This window comes from Coloeus monedula (genome assembly GCF_965178545.1).
Source record: "Coloeus monedula genome assembly, contig: HAP1_SCAFFOLD_121, whole genome shotgun sequence".
Taxonomy (NCBI): Eukaryota; Metazoa; Chordata; class Aves; order Passeriformes; family Corvidae; genus Coloeus; species Coloeus monedula.
The window spans coordinates 427,066-433,384 of NW_028120784.1; positions in this window are offsets into that span (position 1 = coordinate 427,066).

Consider the following 6,319-nt stretch of genomic DNA (forward strand, 5'->3'; position numbering starts at 1 on the left):
AAGTGAGGTTGGTGTCACCTTCTTGTAACTGGGAGAACAGATCACTCCAAGCTGTGGGGAGATGGAGAGGCTGTAGGATGGAGAGGGTGCAGCCCTGCAGACGCCGAGCTGTGGGGTTGCTGCTTTCAACAGCCTCGTTGTTGCTGCGGACACAGCTCAAGGTGGGTCTGAGAGAGACAAACTCTGCTTTTGGGGGTTTGTGTTGATGAGGAGGGGAGGGGAGGTCGCTGCTCTGCTTCTTGTAACTGCTGTGGCAGAGCCAGGAGCCCAAGGCAGGACAAGGGCAAAGCAAACCTCTCCGAGCTCTTGGGTTCTCTTCATTCCCAGATATTCTGATTCCTGCCCAAGTCCAAGTTCATTGTGCTGTGCAGGATGCGAGTTTAATCATGTTTTAGTGCTGGTTTAGCTGAGTGTTTCTAGGGCTTGAGGATGAAGCCAAATGCTCTGCACTGAAAAAGTGATGGATGTTCAGCACAAGATTCTCTTCAGGAACTGGCACGAAAAGTGGTTGCTGAAGCTGAGGGAGAATTCACAGCTTGGCTGGAAGAGGGAGAAGTGCTCACTGCTGGTCTGTCACTTCATCCTCATGAGTGAGTGTGGGAGCTCCCGAGATCGGCCAGGCTGCAATTTCAGATAGTTTAGATGGGCTGGCCTTGAAAAAATCATATTTTGGTGCCTGGAGCAAAAGCTGAAGGTGGCAGGAAGTGGCAGCAGTGGCAGGGAACTGAAGTGACACCACCCTGAGCTCAGAACTAATTTTGGTTGTGACCTTGAGCAGTCCCTGGGCCACACCAGAGCTTTTTGTGTCACCTGCTTTGGGAGGTTCTTCCTTGCCCGTGGAGAAGTTGGGTCTGGCACAGGTCTGCTGTGGAGCACCTGTGCCACCACCTTTAAAGAGCCACCCTGGAGGTGTCAGTGAGCCCCTCAGTGCCTGCCCAGCCTAGAGCAGGGCTGGGAGGCCAGGGGGCTCAGGGAGTGCTCATTCCTGGTGGTGTTGGAGCTCTGAGCCCAGCCCTGAGCTGGGTTTGTGGCTCTGAGGGCACGGGGAGTGTCTGGAGCAGGCCTGGCCTGGGCAGAGTAGGAACTCCTGGAGTAACTCCTGAGTAAGCCACACCTTCCACGCGAGAGGGAGGCACTCCCAGAGTCAGGCGCTGTCTCCTCAGAGGTGCTTTGGGGTTTAATTCTGTTCTCACAGTGACTCCTCTCACCTGGGAACCCCGTGGTTACCTCCAGAGGGTCTGAGGCCTTAGGGATGTAAATATGGACAGGAGGGGTTGGAATCTGCCTATCAGGGAATCTTCCCCTTGCCCACAGGAGAGTGTGTAGAACTCTTCTGTGTGATGATAATGTTTTCATACTTTAGGTGTAAAAATAAAAAATGGGAGAAATCTCGTTTTTCTGGCAGCACGCAAAGAACTTTCTTCTGTGTCACCGCTAAAACTCTGTGAGGGGATGAATACCTGGGAATCTGAAAGAGACATAGCTGGAAAGCATCAATATGAATGGATTTTTCTGCTTCTTTTTGCACTTGAAAGAAAGGTGAAAGTTACAGGCTGAGTCAAGCTTTTACCCTTTATTTCAATCAATTCAGTTATTGCTAAATATGGCTACACACAGGTAGCCCAGGTGACAGAGCTGCTCCAGCTGCTCCTTGGCCCCAGTGTCCCACGCGGGATGCTTGAGTTATCCACTGAGAGCCCCCTTGAGACTGGAGCACAGGTAAATCTGCCTGTCTGAAGGGCAGGATTGTGTCCTAAGTCCCTCCTCATTCCTTCCTTTCCTCAGGCCCCAGCTGTGGCTGGGCCCACCATTGTGGCTTGGGTGGCAGTGGCACGTTGGAAAGGCCTGGGGGTGCCAGCTGGGGGTGAGAGCTCGGGGTGCCAGCCCAGGCTCCACCAGCACTTGGCCCACACTGGGGCACAGATTGAGAGATGAACTCTTGGAAGCTTGTCCTGAGTGCGGGAGTTTTGGGGTTCAGTCTGGACCGGGCGGTGACGAGTGGAGACGAGAGATCTCTGCAGTCAGATCTTGGAACATGCGGTTTATTGCAAAGGGCGTGGGTACAGGGGCACTGCTTAGAGCTGCCAGCTGCAGCTCTGAGCAGGCCCAAGAGAGCAAGAGTGTAAGCGGGTAAGTAAAGAGAGAGAGAGTGAGAGGAATGAGAGTGAAGAAGTAGTGAGAGAGAATGTCTGAAGTCTTGGTTACAACACAATAAATCATCTTCTGTACTGAATATTCTAATTGTCACTAACCAATCTAATACAAGATACAAATCCTATAGCATTTACATACAGCCTGTAAGAGTTCTTGTATTACCATAGAGTGTTACATCTTAACTCTTAAAAACTACTCTTTGGACCCCTTCTGCTGAGCTAGTAGGGTCTGCTCTGACCCTTGGACCTGCCTGCAAGCAGAGGGTATTATTCAATCAAGAGGGGATTACCTTCAGTCGGCCATACCATTGTTTTCCAGTTGTTCAGTAACTAAGATTTGGTATTTCAAAAATGGCTTTCATTTCGATGTCGCTTATAGTTTTCATATTGTCAAAATCTTTTGTCAGGCAATCATATTTATAAGGCTTTCCTGTTTCATCTTCCCCAACACTGAGGAGGATGAATGGTACCTGCTGGCAAAATTCAGTGCTTTCACAGAGCTGTGATAAACCCCAAAGTCTTAGACTGCCAACCTACAGCCTCTGCACCGTCACATTCCCCAGTTGCATTTTGTATTGGAATTTTACCTGCTCCCACCTGCGTCCTCCTGCTGGCAGTGCCAGCAGCCCACGTGCTGCCTCTCCTGAGAGCAAGTTCCTGCCTGTTTCCTCTCCCAGCCCCAGCTCTTGCTTCCCTCTGGCAGAGGCAGCTTTAGGTGCAATATCCTGATGTTTCTGGGAGTGGGTTTTGGAATAAACCTACACACGGGATGTTCATGGGTTGCTGCTATGGATTCTGTGAAAGGTGATCAGGAAAAGCAAGTTCAGAGTTACTCAGGGGATCCTCTGATTCCTGCCCATCTCACGGAGCTGCTCAGGGTGAAACTACTACTCCCATGCTTTTTATTTTGCTCCTCTTAGTGCTGGTTTTTCCCCAGGTAAGTCAGTGCTGGAGCAGCCCTTGTGGGTTTATCTGTGATGAGCAGTGGTTGTGTCTGCACACGGAGATAGCAGATTCCAGCTGTAGTGAGTGTGCAAACGTCGGTGCTTTGTGCCTTAGTGCACAGCCACATTTGTCAGCTGACAGGGCTGATGCGATGAGAAAACCTCGCACTCTCCAATAACCTGAGCACAGGCACTTCCTGCGTTGTTACATTTAACCAAAGCTCTGATAAAAAAATACTACATTAATTTTTCTAATGGAGACCAGATTCCGCATTATCATAATTTATGTTTTTGGATAGTCTTTGATTGACTCTGGTGGGAAGGGAGGTGAATCAGTATCTTGTACTTTAGGGAAAGATCTAGGGGAGAATTGAATTGTACTTCCTTGGAATTCACATCACCCGCCCTTAGTCGGAGATGTTGATCTTGAGAACAACAAGCAGAGAACAGCCCAGGAAGGGCTGAACGTGACAAAACAGTGCAGAGCATACAGAAATCCTCTTTGCTGTGTTCATCATTCTGTCTTCATCTTGGATTGTTTCCACCCTTCTCCTCCACCTGGAAGTCACAAGCATCCTGCAGTGGCAGGTACTCTGGGTTCTTCAGCCAGGAGTAGTCTAAGAACAGCTTTTGCTGGGAGTGGCTCTGACCTTGCTGAAATCACTGCTGAAACCTCCCCTGACTCTTGCAGTGCCAGAATTTCAGGGTGCCAGTGGTGAGGCAGGGACTGAGCCTGGTTCATTGTCCCCAGAGCTCGGGTAGTACAGGACAGTCAGGCCAGTAAAGCCCCTGCTCAGGGCTGGGAACGAGATCCTGGCCGGCTTTCCCTCTCTGCCCCTCTCTGCAGTCCTGCTGGGCTATGTCATGCTACTATGTTACAGCATTGTTCCATGTCTTTTTTTTTTTTTTGGAAGTAATGCCGGATATTGGCAGTCAGGGGCGATGGAGCGAGGTGAGCAGTGACCGGTGGACAGAATGAGTTGTTACGGCCTCGGTCTCAATGTTTGGAGCAGCTCTAAGCATCCGTTGTTGTTTGTGTGTTTTAGGTGGTCCACTTGCAGGATGTCCTGGCCCTGGATGCTGGAGCGTGCAAGCCTAAGGTATAGGTGTGGTGTACTTCAGTCGGAGCAGGGAGGCTGTGGTTTCACAGTCTCTCAGCATGTTTTGTGTGTTTTTGCTTTGCTTCTCTGCAGGTGTTGCTGCTGCCCTGGGCGTGCCAAGGGCCAGAGGCGAGCAGGTGAGTTGGCATTTAGGTGGGGTGGCTGATAGGCCAGCGGTCTATGGCAGCGTGCTGAGCGTGTCCCTTTTCATTGTGCAGGTTTGTCCTGGCCACCTCCAGAGTCAGATCAGGATTTGAGGTGAGCCGGGGCAGTGGTGTGGAGTAGCCCGGGGATGCTCTTCTGGAGGGCAACAGTGACGTTTTCTGTTTTGTTGTCTTAGGTACCGTGAGCAGGTGTGGAGCTGAAGTTTGGAGAGAGCAGGTAAGCGCTGAGCCTCGGCAGTTTCGAGGGAGGGGGCCTTGCGGAAGGGGTCTCTTTTGGTGTGTGTTGTCAGAGGCTGAATTTTCTCCTTGTTCTCCATCTTTCGCAGCTGCCAAAGCGGACCGTGGGGAACGTGTTGACATCTGAGGTGCTGATGCATTTTTTCTGTCAAGGATGGATTTTGTCCGTTTGTCTTCAGAAAGCTAAGTGTTGGGAGCGGTGGTTGGGAGAAGGGAAAGGCCTTTGGAGTTCCAGGAGGCAATTGGAAGTTAGCTTAGAGGAGAGGGCTGTTGTGGGAGGGCCCCTTGGAAGTAAAGGGAGAGGGTTTCTCCTCAGCATCACCCGAGCCTTTGCTGGGCAGGGCAGTTCCCACCCATCTCTGTCATCGGCCTTTGAGTCTCGCCGTCATCGTGGATCTTTTTGCCCGAGGAGCTCGCCTTCGGGTCTGGCACGATCGCCACGGTCTCCATTTCACCTACTCGCTGGCGTAGCCGCCCGCGGGCATCTTGGCCACTTGCTGGTTGGTCACGTTTTGCAACGTCACTTCAGCCTTTGGTGGCAGAGTCCTTCCCTAGGGATCCCTTTGTATCACCTGGCAGTCATTGCCTCCTTCTCTAGGCCTGCCGAGCTTCTCAAGCATCCTCTGAGCTGCTTTGGCACTGGCTTCTTGGAAGGAGTTACGTTTCACTGCCGCGTGCTGTTGCCATAGAGCCTTCTTTCCTTCGGCATCGCCAGCTTCTGGCTCATCTTGCTCTAGGAATCTTGTGCCCGTTGCTGGGCAGGTTCAGCTCGTGTCTGTGTTATGTCATTTGTGTCTGTGTTCTGTAGTTTGTGTCCATCCTCTCCTGTGTCACAGGGCTTTGTTACGTCTCGGTGCTTTATCGGCCTCGTTCTGGGCCGTAGCGGCAGCGGGGATCTCTGCTCGCGTCCTTTCCCGGATCGGGCTCATTCCGGCATCTTTACAGTTTTGCTTTTGGAGAGCAGAAGGAGTACACAAGATGTTCTCATCCATCTTCCTTCTCACTTTTGGTAGTATCTTTTTTTCATGGGCCATGGACTTCTCTGGACCCTCCTCACTGTGGTAGTTCCATAGGTTCCATTGCCTCCAAGCATATCGGGTCTAGAATTTATCTTCTGGAGAGTTATCTCAAGTCCTCGTGTCATCTTTGCTTCTATTTGGTGTGCTTACACTTGGAGCTGCCCTGCCCTGGCACGTAGAGTCGTGGCTGGGTTGAACAGTTGTAAAACTTTGTGGTTCATCTCTTGTCTGTGGGGTTTTGTGTAGAAAACTTACGGGCCTGGTGTATGGGGATAACTCCGAGCTGTCAGCTACTTGTAGACTGCCTCATGTTGTCTTGCAGGTCCCCAAGGCCGATTCCGATCCCTGCAGTCACCGATGCTACCGCTTTTCCCAGAATCTGCCCTTCCACGTCAGGGAGCAGCAGTTGGAAGATGCGTTGAAGCATCTTCATCAGTGGAGTGTTGTGAGTAAGGGCTGCAGTCAGTGTGTAAGCTGAAGAAGGGGTGTCTGTCTGTGAGAGTGTGTGTCTGTCTGTGTGTGTGTGTGTCAGTCTGTGAGAGCGTGTGTGTTGACTGGTTCTAACCTTGTGTGTGTGATTATTGCCTTTCAGTTTTTTCAACTGATTTTTAACTTTATAATAAGAAAACAGCCAGCTGTGAGGTTTTTTTTCTCCCCCATCTGGGTTTTGTTTTTCCTTGGTCCCGTCCTGTCTGTGAGGCG